Source organism: Megascapheus bottae, chromosome 17, assembly GCF_031878675.1.
Source record: "Megascapheus bottae isolate mThoBot1 chromosome 17, mThoBot2.hap1, whole genome shotgun sequence".
In the NCBI taxonomy this organism is placed as follows: Eukaryota; Metazoa; Chordata; class Mammalia; order Rodentia; family Geomyidae; genus Megascapheus; species Megascapheus bottae.
In genome coordinates, this window is record NC_143525.1 from 39766167 (window position 1) to 39781797 (window position 15631).

A 15631-nucleotide genomic window follows, 5' to 3' on the forward strand; every position below is an offset into this window, starting at 1 on the left:
AACTGGGTATTACTACCCCCAGAAAAGATACTAGGACCTATAAAACAACAAAACCCAAAAAAGAACCAAACTAAAAGAGAGGTTATATAAGGGCAAACGTATCATAATAGCAAATCACCAGCGCCTGCGTTCCCCATTCAACCTAAAGGCCTACATTTTAACCACTACTATTGAGTTTTCTGCCTCACTCTTTTCCTTTTCCTCAGTTTTTTTTTTTTACCATAAAACACAGAGATCTCATGGTAGAATTCTGTTCAAACTAAGCCATTATATTTCTCCAGCTTCATTTGGACACCTGGTTGAATCACACGTCAAAAACAGGAATGAAAGGATGATGTATGGCTCAGGAGTAAAGCACTAGCCTATGTTGCAAAAGGCCCTGGGGTCAGCACTGAAAAAAAGGAAAAGCAAATTCAAAAGCAGGAATGAAATCTTCTGGCAGAGGAAGCACTGCGGTGAAAACTTCAAGTGGGAAGAATAAGGAGGGATTAGAGAATATGGATGTGTAACAAATGAGAAGTGAATTAATGACTCACCAAATGGCAATTCTCTCACTAAAATCTAACCATTCCACAATAGCAGCCTGGGAGTAAACAATGAAAATACACTTTCATTCTAACAATACTGAAAAGGATTTTCTTTTTAAAGCTTGTATAGTATATAAATAGCATCAAAGCAGATAAGGATCAATGGAAAGATTAGGACAATAATAACTTTTTCAAAAAGATACCCAACTAATGCCAAGAAAGATACATCTGCCTTTGCTATGTCCCACTGTTAGAAAAAAAAGGAATAGAATAAAAGGTGACCATAGAGCTATCATTACATTTTTTGTCTTAGATTTTAACATGTAGGTTAGCTTTCTACTGCTAAACCTATGTTTTGCATTCCATCCAGTAATCCTTGCTCACAGCTGGCATGTTACCTCTTAAGCTGTACCTCCTGTCCCATCTAGTAATTCTTAGTTTTTCTTTGTTGTGTTTTAAATATCTCAGGTTTCATGTTAGATTTTTGTAAAGATAAAGCCTAAATATCTTTGTAGAAAATTACACTAAAATACTGTATGCCAGGTAGAAAACAAACAAGTTTCTGCCAACAAAACAGCAAGCCAAGAAACCTTGTAGAATTTCACCTACATCAGGCTTCTTCCCACTAGGGGCTGCAAAAGCACATATGTAAAATTTAAAGACATATTTCACTAAGGACACGAATAGTAGTAATAGACCAATAGACCAAGGATCAAACCCCACCTCTTGGTGAGCCTTCCATTGCACAATCAACACTTGAACTTTAACTTTCAGTTTCAGCTTATGAAAGATAAGAATTCAAATGTTCAAAAAAAATATTTGTTGGTGGCTAATTTTGTGAGGGTTTTTTTTTTTGGGGGGGGTGCCAATCCTGGGCTTGAGTTCAGGGCCTGAGTGCTGTCCTTGGACCTTCTCAAGGGCAGAGCTTTATCTCTTGAGCCTCAGCACCACTTCTGGCTTTTTTCCATGTATGTGGTACCGAGGAATGGAACCTGGGTCTTCATGCCTGCTAGGTAAGCACTCTACCACTAGGCCAAACTCCCAGCCCCAAGGTGGCTAATTTTGTATTCCAAGCTCCTCATTTCTCCAGGTTTGTCTTCAAGAAAATTATGCCTATCTCCTGGAAACCTGATCTCCACAATCAACCAGAGCTCAGAACATCCCAGTGCTAAAGAAAATTCACTGTTGTTATCTGCATTTGAAAAACTTCCTAGTGTCCCGATACGTGTATTAATATTTATGACAATCCTAGCAAACCCATGAATGAATGAAGTATATACCAACAACTGCTAACCTTAGAACTCGATATTTACTATAGAAAACATTTTAAGAGAATACAATAGATTATGGGAAGATTCAGGATATCGAGGTCAATGCAAAGAAACAACAACAGGGATTCCAAGGCAATCCTGCTATTTCAGCTAAGTGCAAGACATTTGATTTCCAACTCTGTGCTCAGTACAGAACAATCCATTGTTGGAACCTGCTTCCTTTTCTGGCCTAACAGCAATGAGGAGCACGTGGTGTGCAAAAAAAATAACCCTGACGACAGGTACACAAACTAGAGTGACTTTATTGCAATAGAGGTCACGGGTAGGTCATTGTTATAGGAACAGAAGCCATGGTTAATAAAGCCTTGTATTAAAGTCACTCAAAAAGAAAGGGTTTGGGAACTGCAAGTGGCAAGTTCAGTGAATGAGAGAAGAGTGTGGGATGAAGCCCTCAACTTCTCGAACTATCCAATAGTATCATTCAATAAAAATGGTAGAAACTCACTATTGATTAGGCCATGAAAAAAGTGATGTTGGCAACTGGGAAAAGAAGTGATTATACATAAGACAGGACACAGATGTGTCCCTTTGGGCTGTGAAAAGAGAAAAGTGTAGCAGGCTTGCATTATGCGCGTTGATTTGTTACCATTGTGGTCCATGATTTTGAGAACTTTTCCATGCTAAAATAATCAGTATTGTTAGACAATAATAGTTAAGAAAATACATTGAAAATGACAGTTTCCAAAATAGTATAACAATATTTTTACCATTTTTGTTAAGTATAGAAGCATTCTTTTCAGAGTATGTTTTAGTTTGTGTCCATATGAAGCATCTTCATCCATCTAGGAGATTATATGCTCAAAAGATATCCTCATAAGAAAGAGCAGCAAACCTACCTATCTTCCCTCTACCCAGAAGTACACATGCCTATTTTATCCTACCATTTTTCTAGTACACCGACTCAGAAAACTAAGTGTCCTCTTTCTACAACTGTCAATAATTTAGAAAAGGAAAATGTGAGCTAGGTGCACTGATAGGTCATGCCTATAATCCTAGCTACTCTGGAGACTGAGAACTGAGGATGGTGGTTCAAAACCAGTCAGGCAGGAAAGTCCATGAGACTCATATTCCCAATTAATCACCAAAAAAACCCAAAAGTGGTACTGTGGCTCCAAGTGGTGGAATGCTAGCCTTGAGCAAGAGCTCAGGGTCAGAACCCAGGCCTTGAGTTCAAGTCCCATGACTGACAAAGAAAAAAGTAAAAAGATGTGTTTCTATCCATGCAAATTGATCCTGGGCAGCTTGACCTTGACCTTGTTTTTGTTGAACAAGTTTGATAGATGATCCTCGTTGCTGAGACTACAGGAAATAAATACTGTATCACAAAAGACCTTTGAAAACCAACCTACCTTATAACTAGTTAACATTCTATTAGGCAGAGAATATAAAGGCAACTTTCTTAAAAATTGCTTAAGGTCTTCCTCGATATTCTAAATCTATGTAACTGCCCTGTACACAGTTTCCCCAGAGTGACACATTTCCAAGTACATGATATGATGTTTTGTTTTATGGTTCAATGCTGACATTACACTTCCCTGTACAATAAGAAGTTTGACCTACAGCCAGAGTAAATTGTTTCAAATGCTGCAAGAAGGTGAAGGCAAAAAATGAAATCTAAATAACTTGTGCTCTCTCCATATTCCATTTTATTGTAGAAAAAGCAAGAGTGGCATGTTCCCAGATTCCATTTGAAATAACTGGAGTTCCACAGAAATGTCACTTCTAAGACTGCCGTAGCCTTTATTGTTGAATCACTATTGTTGAAACACTCACAGCTCATTTTATTTCTCCACTCAGGAGTTCTGGGTCAAGGTCTATGTTTGGCCCTAAGGATACACGATTTAAAAGGACATGGTTTCCAGCAAAGACAGAAATCAAAACAGACACAAACAACCACATAATATAAGGAGCTGGAATAACATGATACTGAACAATGAAAGGTATACACATTTAATATATTATGTAAGTATTTTTTTGCTGGAACTGGAGCTTGAACTTAGGAGCTCAGTGCTATACCTTAGCTTTTTCATTCAAGGCTGGCACTCTACCACTAGAGCCACAGCTACATCTGACTTTTTTGCTGAGTTATTGGAGATAAAGACTATAATAGACTTTCCTGTCTGGGCTCGCTTCAAACCGAGATCCTCAGATCTCAGCATCCTGAGGAGCTAGAATAACAAGCCTCCCACTTACCCCAATGAATCAATTTTTAAATTCATTCATTGTTATTGTAAAGGTGATATAGAGGGGAGTTACAGTTACATAAAGAACACATTATTTTTTGGACAGTGTCACTTCTTCCTCCCTCTCTCCTGGTTTTTCTCTCCATGCCCATACACCAATTGTATAGCTCATTTTCAACTTAGTGTCTAGTGAGTACCACTGCTGCATTCGTTCGCCGTTTGTCCTTCCATTCCTTTGTCCCTCTTATCCCTCCAAAGGCAAATAAATAGACAAAAGAAAAAGAAGAAAACCAGAAAGGAATAAAAATAACTTTCTTGTTTCCATTTCCCTGGAGTTCATTTCAACACTGATCAAATCGCTAGTGTACCTTGGTGACCCTCCTTTCTTCTCCCTCTGTGTGAATGCCTAGAGACCTGCATAATGTATTATGGCCCAGAGTTTTTTGCTTTTACCATCTTTTATGATTACTTGTAGATTTATAGTACATTCTAGTGACCACAAATGAGGGAAATCATGCAAACTATGTTTCTCGGGATCTGCCTCACTTCACTGAATATAATTTTTTCTTAGTCTATTTCCCTATTCTTTCTGATGGATGAGTAGAATTCCATTGTGTCTAGATACCAATTTTTTTCAACCCATTCATCCATAGAGGAGCATGTGGATTGATTCCATATCTGTCAAGTATTTTTCAAAGGCTTGATTTTTTTTTTTGCAGGTTTCAAAAAAAACATAGTACTTTTTTTTTTTTTAATGGTACTAAGGTTTGATCTCCAGGCCTCACATTTGCTAGGCTGGTACTCTACTACTTGAATTATACCCCCAGCTTTAAATTTCTGCTGATTGTTTTGGAGATGCCTAGTGAACTTTTCTACCTGGTCTGGCCTTGAACAGTAATCCTCCAGATCTCAGCCTCCTGAGTTGCTTGGTCATAGGTGTGTGTGAGCAGCACCAGAACCAGGCTAGAGGGAACCATTCCTAAGATCTCAAGGCATCCAGAATCACTATGCTAGATCATAATCCTCTGTACAATTTACCCTTGTTTTTGTATTTCTGTTTCTATTTGCTAGTCAGTTCTCTGACACAATGTTTACTAGACAACACAGCAACATAGACAATGGACTGAAGGTTGTGAAGGATGAAAAGAGGTTGTAGATAATAGAGAAAAACCCACAACACATGTAGATAGGGAAGAATTTACTTTACACACTTGTCCCACCTCTCCTTCCCAATACAGTGGGCTTATTTCTAACACAGACTTCCAAAGGGATAAATCTAAATCCGCCCAAAAAAAAAAGAAAGCATTAAAGCACTAAAGCTATGTTTACAAGTTTGGAGAGTTAAGGTCTCTATGACAGCAGGCTTGAGTGCAGAAATGAGCTATTCAGATTCTAGGGAAAGTTAAGAGGGACAAGCTAACAAATGTCTAAGAACTTAAATCCTCTCTCTCTCTCTCTCTCTCTCTCTCTCTCTCTCTCTCTCTCTCTCTCTCTCCCTCTCTCTCTCTCTCTCTCTCTCCTCTCTCTCTCTCTCTCTCTCTCTCTCTCTCTCTCTCTCTCTCTCTCTCTCTGTCTCTCTCTCTCTGTCTGTCTCTCTCTCTCTGTCTGTCTCTCTCTCTCTGTCTGTCTCTCTGTTTCTCTGTGTCTCTCTCTGTGTCTCTGTCTCTGTCTCTCTCTCTCTCTCTCTCTCTGTCTCTCTCTCTCTCTGTCTCTCTCTCTCTCTCTCTTTGCCTTTTCCCTCCCTTTCTCTTGTACATACAAATATGCATATACAAAAAGTACACTTGGCCACACACAAAATAGTAACCCATCTCCCTGTTGTTATTCAAGACAAAGGTATAAACCAGTGCAGATGGATCTGTTACTGTGGCAACAGGAGCCTCCATGTACTTGGTTTGCATTCGAAAAATAACAGAAAAATCCCTGAACTTCTTGTCTTTTCCATTTAAAAATAGTTCCCGAGAGCTGATGAATTATAAAGAGCACCATTTTATTGCTATATGATCCCAGAGTATGGAGAATGCGATTTGTTTCGGTCCTTTCAAGGTTGTGATTTAAATATCAATGTCCTTTCAAGGTTGTGATTTAAATATCAATGTCAAGACCAGAAGGGAAATAATGGGCCTGATTCATGCCAAGACATCAATTAAGCAAACAAATTCCTAAAAAGAAAGGAAAGACAGGTCATTGTTTAAGACATCCTGAACATGGGAATTCTCCAAGGATTTAGGTAGATTTGTAGATTTGCACATAAAACAAAGCTCCAGTGGGTATGTGTGTGTGTGTGTGCACATGTGTGCACATGTGTGCATGCAAACATATTTAAGAATATAAAACATATTTCTATTTGTTTATTATTAAAAAAACATTTGGAAAGAGAATCTTCATGTTTCCAGCAAAGAAGCAAAACATATATAAGTGTATTACATACATTGGCAGTTCAGAGTTTCAAAGATAGAAGAGACTTGCCTCAAAAATAGTTTACCTCTCCCTCCCTAATATTACAAGATATGGATTTAGTCCATATAAGGATGCTTTGAGCAATTCAATGTCAATTCCTGGCAAACTTTGGGTAACCTTGTCTCAAACTCGAATCTTGGCATGGTGGTACATCACCAAGTTACAACAGAGGCAGAGGGAGGAGGGTAAAGGCCACTCTTAGGAGGGTAAAAGCATGAGACCCTCTCTGAAAATTTAATCTTATTAATCTAAAGAAAACAGAGCTGGGTATCAGTGACTCACATTTATCATGCTAGCTTCTAAGAAGGCTGAGATGTGGAAGATTGTGGTTTGAGGGCAGGCATGGAAGTAAAAGTTCATTAGACTCCATCACCAAAATAACTAACCAACAAAAGTTGTGTTGGAACATGACTTAAGTGAAAGATTGCCAGACTTACAAGTGTAAGGCTCTCAGTGCAAACCTCATTGTTCCCCCAAAATAAAATATAAAAGTAAAAAAAATGCTACAAGAGTAGTCTAAGTGGTAGAGTGCTTATATACCAAGTTCCAGGAACTGAGTTCAAACCCCAGTACTACCTCTACCCAAAGAAATATTCAGAATAGTTGACAAAATACCAAATAAATGCAATCTTGTAAAGTTAAATTTTTCCTATCATTCTGTGATAGCCAAAAAATGAAAGATAAGTGAATCTATATATCTATGTAAGCTTGATTTTTTAGCTTTCAGCAATAGTATTTCAGTAGGATTATTTAAAATGTATAACTCAAACATTGTTGATCAAACAAACCCTCCCTGTGGAAATTTATAAATTTATAATCATACAAATATTTGTGTAAATACTTATGTATTAATATATCTATATTAGCATATATTAAAAATATGTCAACATTCTCAAAAGCAACATTTTATTAGCGAAAATATCTTGAAACAATGTAAAAATCCATCAATATAAGAAGGGTTGAGTCAATGTAGTCATTCTTGTCAGTAATAGGGCTTGAACTCAGCGCTGTGCAACCTGGCTCAGCTTGCTGAGCTGGCATTCTTCTACTTGAATAATGCCTCCGGCCTATGGTAATTCTTAATATGGAATATAACAATCAATTTTTTAAAAATAAGCTCTGTTCTTTTTTAAATTTATTTTTTCCTATATTTTTATTGTAATTAATAGAAGGGTTACATGATATTTGCCAGATAGATGGTGCATTAATTCCCATACATTGATACTCTTTCACATGCCTTGGTCCCCATTTCCCTCCCCCCACCCCCCCTCATCTTGTTTTCCCCCGTTTCCTATCCAATTTCAAATAACCAAATACAAATATATACAGATATATCAGGTAACAAAGTGAGATACTGTAACAATGGAAATTCATTCATAAAAGCGGAAGTGACAGAATTTCAGAAAACACAAATTGATCTTTCCTAGTAAAATTATGTATCTCTAGAGTTGGCATAATTTAACACAAATAAAATAAATTGAATTATTAACAATGTTTGTGTGCAAGTGTGTGCATGCATGTTTGTACACATGCCAGTCCTGGGTCTTGAACTCAGGGCCTTATCACTCAACCACTTGAGTGCTTCCTGCTTTTTGGTAGTTGACTGGAGGTAAATGCCACACAGTTTCCTGTCTGGGCTGGCTTTCAACTGCAATCCTCAGACCTCAGCTTCCAGAGTAGCTAGATTTACTGGCATAAACCCCTGGACCCAGCTTCAACACATTTTTAAACTGTGTAGTCATATGGAAAAGAGAAGAATTAGAGCTTGAAAGGAAACACCAATTTTCATCTAAATATTTATGTAATGTTTAAATCACTACAGTGAGAATTCATTTGTTTCAAAACTAAATAATTAACATTCAAATAAAAATGCTTCATTACAGACTTGCACATTACCCTCTTTCTTGTGGCTAGGGAGAAAGTGAACCAATTTTCTGCTGGGGAAAAAAATAACAATTTTATAATTAGGCTTCTGTGGAGGAAAGCCCCTTCTTTTCTAGTATTACATAATATCTGTGGGAGATGCACGTCAGATGAGAGAGGAAGAGGAGTGAGAAAGCCTTAGGGATTGACACAAGGGAAACAAAGCAGAGAAGGCGGCAAGTTCTGTTCTCACAGTTCATTCACAAGAAAGAGAATCAGTAAGACACACAATTGCGATTATCAAGGCAAGGCAACAGGAACTAGTAAATACTTAGCATTACAAGCTTAGCTAATGTGTTTGTTAAATGTTATTTTGACATTCTTTCCACTATCATTTGCTTTCACCTCTGAAGGGAAATGCTATATCTACACCCACCGCTGTACTGGGTACAGGTCACTTGGGTACCAGGCATACCTCTACAGGTTTCCATTACACACAATCTTCTCAGAGAACACCTGAACATTAACTGCTTGCAGTCTTCTTCATTAGCACAGCTGTGGCATTACATTGACCTCATCCTCCAAGGTGATTCATTTGATGTACTCTTCAGTACATCCAAACACCCAAAAATGGGCTCAAACAAAGCAGAAGAATCTATTTCTGCAGATCTAAGGCAAGAAATGGATATTACAGACATGTGCCACCCTGCCTGGCTTACATCTCACCAGTGTATTATTTCAGACCTTCTTTTTTTCCCCCTGTCTCTCTTCTGATACACAGAAGTTTATCATCTCAGAGATAAAGATATATCTTTAAAAAGACAACTGGAGAATCCAACCTGGGAAGAATGTTTTGCCTGAGATAATCCACAAGGCATCACCACTTTATCATCCAAGGTCAAATGACATGTGTCAGGATGTTACAGATGTTTTATTCCCATGGTTACTCAGGGAAATTTATATCTCTGAATATGGACAGAAAGGGTGAGAGGGAGCAGAGTGAGATAGAAGATACCAAAGGGAAAAGGAAGTTTGAAAGAAAGAGAAATCTATTTTTACTGAATGAAAGCCAGACGCATCATGAATAGATAGGAGAAAAAGGATATCAAAGAGGCAGATGAAGAGATGTGTCCTTCATATTTCTCCCTCTGTTGTTATTATCTATTGAATAGTTGGTGGCTTTATCAACTTGGAAAGTGTTATTATAAATGAAAAAAAATCTTGTGTACACAACCAACATGCACTTAACTACCCTGCACAATCTAGCAATTTCTTTTCTTTCAAAAAGCATTTTGTAAAAGATACAAATGCCAGGATATTATTTCTAAAAATCAAGCATGGGTTGAGCCCCCTCGTATCTATTATTTAACAGCACCTGGAGGGTCCTTTTACCTTGACCTTACATAGAGATGACAAAAAAATATTTAAATTAGCCCATAATTTAAGTAGGTGAAAACTCTGTGATACAATATTCACAGTGAATTCTGCTGCCAGCTACTTCCTTTCTCACACTACTGCAACCGGTATAGGGCAAATGAACTAACTCTGATCAAATCTACTTGCTCACACAGTCTCTCTACAGGTTATATACCATTTCACTTCTTTCTTTGTGTGTGTACATCTTGTTCAGGAGATTATCTTAATACTTAGTTTTTATGTTCAGTCAGATTGCATCCGCAAGGACTGAATCTCCAAAGAACTGTTCTCTCTCTCACCAATCTGATCTGAATAATGCAGATGGGGACTTTCTGGTGCTACCTAACTCTGGGTTTCTATGCCCTGAGCACAGAAAATGGGATACATTTCCCAGCTAGCTTCCTTCTGAAGGGTTAGGATCTCTGATACACTTAGGTCATAGTGCCCAAAGACTGAAGGAAAAGATGTCACTTTTTTGCCCTTCATCTGTTATCTATTTGTTTCCTAAATAATTGGTTGATGATTGATTTGTTGGTTCTTTTGAGATATTTTGTGAGGGAAAAGTGGAGCAGATGAAACTGAACATGACTTCCTGTTTGACAGTGAACTCATATCTCCGATGTTGCTTTTCCCTGCAAAACTTTCCCCAAGCAACCCTGTAAGGAAATTACTCTGTGAATCAGTCAAGCTGGAATTTATTCTATAAATCAGTATCATGAGGAATATGCATAATCTTTTTCTAGACCTGGAGAATATAGCAAGAAATCCAAATTAACTGGCCTGCCTTAAAGGAACTTCTCTTCCTTCATTCCATCAATTTTTTCACAGATGCTTTTGAGAAATTGTCATTTGCTCAACTACACTGACATAGGGAAAGAAATCACACACAATTGAAAACTTTCTGTACCAGAAACAAAAAAAATAGAGTACTGCAGTACTAACATTAGCATTTTTATTACTAAACATTACTTTAAATTCCATGACTATGTGCCAAATGAGAGGACCATGAAAGTTCTGAGGCAAGAAAGGTCAAAAGACACTGAGTGAGTCAACAAGGATTTATAAAGATAATTATTTCAGCTGACATATATAGAAGAGTTCCATTTGTCATCATAATTCTTTCAGAATCTGCCCTTTCCAATCTAAATCTTTTCAGTAAATTTCTCTCAGGTTAACTTAAAATATCATCACTTGACCAATCATCATCTTGTGTATTCTTCTATTTTTGTCACTGACCACAAATTCTCATTACCAGGACTACTATTCCTAGAACAGCAGTTCTTAAAGAGATCTTTTGAATGGGTAAGACAGAAACAACCCACTATTTGCATTCATGCACAGATAGGACCCAGAGGCTAGTCCAATCTTGTTTCCATCACTCCTGAGGCAAAAACTGAGTCAGCACAGAGGGAGCATGGCATCTACTTTTAAACTTACTAGTCTAGAACAACTAAGATTTTTACAAGATACATTAAATCATCAACTATCTATGGTCAGATTGTTAATTAGTGGTACTAATAAGCTAGACTTCCCCCTGTTCACTGCATCTGTCAACCATATTCTGTATTCCATCCAAAGTTTAAAAAAACTTAAAAAGAGGACCAATCATTAAACAAATCTCAAGGCCTTCTGGACACAAGCTGAGGCCCTAACCTTCTTAGGCTTCTTAACTAGAACTACAAAAAAAAAAAAAGCAAGTGATATTTGCATGGTTGCCATGAATGGTTACCTGCTTTTTGGAATGTCAAGATCAGTCTGGCTTGGTTTTAGACATAGTAAAAATAAGCAAGCATTCAAGTTCTTGCACTTCTAGCTATACTTCTTCAGCAGCCTTTACAGAGCACAAAGATGATTTGAAAGCATTGGGGATTTTCCATTGGGTTAGCAACTCAGACCTGGTAAGGAGGGACTGGTAGGAAAACTTGGCAAAGGGCAATGCTTTGTTAACCTGCATCAAATAAATTCTCCTTCTGGCCCTAACCTTCTGGCTCTTCTTAACCTTCTGGCCCTAACCTTCTTGGGCTTTTTTGTTTTATTCCTAAAGATGGAAATGGAAACTGAGTAAACAGATGAATGATTAGTTGGAAGGGAAAGTCAAATTCCAGTTACAATATTTCCTCTTGTTTCACATCTAAGGTCCCTGAATAGGTCCTTCAGGCAGCAAGTCTATAGAAAAGAGTCCAATGCTCTCATCTGATTGCAAGCAAAATTTGAATTTTTACCCTCCTGAACAAAGGAAGAAGAACACTCACATCAGTGACCCGTCTTCTGTCTCCTTTACTACTACAGAACTTTTCTGTTATTGATAGTATTTTTGACTCCTTTAGATGAACCAAAGTTCTGAAGCTAGAAGGCAAGCCAAAATATTTTAACAGGTAGGAAAATCAAGCCTGATTTTGGGGTGAATCAAACAGGCAATCAAGGGACTTGAGAGAGTTCTCTTCTTCTTCCTACACTTTTTGAAGATTTTCTCCAAGTACAGTGAGGAAACTAAACCTTGGAGAATTTGTTTGATGCAGGTCAACAAAGCATTGCTCTTTGTCAGGTTTTCCTACCCATCCATCCTTACCAGGTCTGAGTTGCTAACCCAATGGAAAATCCCCAATGCTTTCAAATCATCTTTGTGCTCTATAAAGGCTGCTGAAGAAGTATAGCTAGAAGTACAAGAACGCAAATGTTTGCTTATTTTTACTATGTCTGAAACCAAGCTAGAATGATCTTTCAAAAAGCAGGTAGCCATCCATGCAACCATGTAAATATTACTTGGGGTTTTTTTATAGAGTTTAAAATCAGAAATATGTATCATGGGTAAGCCCATATAGCTATTAAAAATATGTGTGCATACGTATGTATATAATGTATATGTTAAAATGTCCATATTTTGGTAGGAAATAGATGGTTCCTTTGATATTTCCAATGAGGAACTTAGGGACTAGTATCGTTTCCATTTTTTCTTTTTTTCTTTTTTTTTGCCAGTCCTGGGGCTTAAACTCAGGGCTGAGGGTTGTCCTTGAGCTTTTGTGCTCAAGGCTAATGCTCTACCACTTGAGCTAATGCTCTACTTCCATATTTCTACTGGTTAATCAGAAAGAAGAGTCTCACAGGCTTTCCTGCCTGGGCTGCCATCCTCAAATCTCAGCCTCCTGAGTAGATTGGATTACAGGCATGAGCAACTGATATCCAGCTTATAGTGTGGATTTTTAGTATTGAAAGCATATCCAGTGTTTCATTGTGAGAAAAACTTGGAAGTTTTTTGGCTGATAGGTACTGAAGTAGACTTTCTTGACTTTGTTTGTAGTTAATCAGTAGATAATAATTAGTAAAGCCAAAAAAGAATCTATCAAGACTCTATAAATATCTTGAAAAACAAAACCATAGGCTGATGTCTGTCTACTCACACTTTGACTCATAATGAAACTATACTAGAACAAGGCAAGAAAACAGCTCAGCCTGTCCCTAACCCAGAAACCTACAGTCAGTGACACAGGAACTGTAGTACTTTCCTGATATTCAAAGAGGTCATTCTTTCATTTCCAAGTTTGGACTGCTATACTTTGTTAGAAGTAAAGAAGGATAGGGAATATAAATGTACTGGTTGAAAGGTAAGTGGATCTTTGCAGGTTATGATACATTCCCACACATAAAACACCAAAGGATAGCAGAAATCCATTTGCTGGCTAAAGCCTGTGTGCAAGGCTCTTTTGCTTTGCCTTTGGATTTATTGTTACTGTTGGTATTGTTTTTATGTTCCCTATTAGTTCAAAGTATCATCCAAAGCCACTGGAGAGTAAGATAAGATTCCAACTCAGTTTAGCAAAACTAAACCAGATAAATTGCTGATAGAAACTGGAAATTGGGCTGGAAACTATGCCCATCAAACTGTCCCTGAGCTAAATAAATCTGAGAAAAGAATCCAATCACTGTTCAAAGGAGCAGGGAGAAGAGAAAGTCCACAGACTCTCTCACTAGACACACATGCACACATATATACATACACACACACACATCAGAACAACAACCCTATTCAAGAAAGACATTTTGAATGCTATGTTTTGTTGTGATTACTATTATAAAGTAGCTTTCAAAGAGCCCAATAAGTAAGAGGTCTAGTTGGCAGATAAAATATTTTCGGCAATGGCAACTCCCACCATGTTTACTGCCAGTTACATGAAAAGATCGAGTAATGTCTCATTTTATGATGACTCAAATATGTTTTGCTCCCCATATTAGAAAGAATAACCAGAAGGAAGCTATTTGCCTCTCTCGCTTGGCATCTTAACCAATTTATATTAATTTAAGGGTAAATTTATTCACACATGGTATTTCTAAACATTAACACTTGATTTCTTTTTTTTTTTGCCAGTCCTGGGCTTGAACTCAGGGCCTGAACACTGTCCTTGGATTCTTTTTCTCAAGGCTAGAGCTCTACCACTTGAGTCTCAGCACCACTTTTTTCTATGTATGTGGTACCAAGGAATCAAACCCAGGTCTTCATGCATGCTAGGCAAGCACTCTACCACTAGGCCAAACTCCTGGCCTAACACTTGATTTCTAAGTTTGAACATTTTGGGGGGAAAAAAAGACTTGAATATAAATACTTAAAGGTGGTATACTTATCGCTTAGATAAGTTTACTTGGTTGGGGGGAAGGGTCACATATCAGACATTCTCCAGAATTTATTGAATAACAAATCATATATCTGGAGATGCCAACTATGGTAGCTGCATGTAATTGTTCAATCTCAGCCTCAATTCTTTCCATTCCTTCCATCACTCCAGCACCTTCTTCTCCTTGTCTCAGCATGATTATCCACCCATGTTCTTGATCAATTCTTTCTGTGTCCCATGGTCTAGTGCCCTGAGAGAAGGCACTGTCTCAGAATCAAAACCTGCAGGCTCTGCTCTCTCAGGTTTCCTACACCATATTGAGCTTCTAATTCAGCAAATAATTTTACAAGCATAGAAAACATCCCCCTGAAGCTAAATACAGTACAGGTGCACTTCCAAAACCTTGCCCATATCCACGCTTTTCCAGACTAAATGATGTTACCACTCCAGATACAAAACATCTGCCTGCTACTGTGCACCTGATACCATCCTTTATGGCAGTCTCCTCAAAGGAATATCCTTCTCATATCCAGGCACCATATCCAAGTGTATTCCTCATCTTTTGATCCATATTTCCTCCCACTCTTACCTGATCTTTGTGTCTAAGTTCCACACATGAAAATAGAGGTCGTTCATGTAATATCCCAGCCTCTTAGGTGGGACTTGAACCCACAGCATTAAAGTCACCAGCACTCAGTGAATAAAGCTAGGAGCCATTTTAATAGCTGCACAGCAACTGCTCTCCACCTTCCGGCTAGCAGAGAGCAGCCCAAGCTTCAGTGAGGCTAAGCTTTTAAAGGTAAACACCACAGACAGGTGTTCATAACTACACACAGGTAGTTAAGCACATTAAGCATTTTTACAAAAACAATTTGGCCAAGCTTGACAGGTTATTACAGCTCATAATTTATTTCCTCTAAGAGAATTCAAAGTTTTGTTAATTTAGGACACATAAAATTTGAAGAGTCAAAAAGCACAAGCTGGGAGGTGATCTGCCTACAAACTAAACAACTTGATTGGTTCAGCTGCAACCAATCAAGCTGTTTTCTGTAAGCTACATCTTATTTTATCTGCAAATTCTAGCTTCCCAGATTGCTGAGCAGTGTTCTCTGAATTTTGTTCAAATGAGTTCCATTTTAAATCATGATTTAAGAGAAAGATTAAAGAAGCATACACAGGACTCTGCTAAATACCATATTAAAAGAAAATTCCTCTTTAGACCACTTTCTACCTTGTTTATTTTT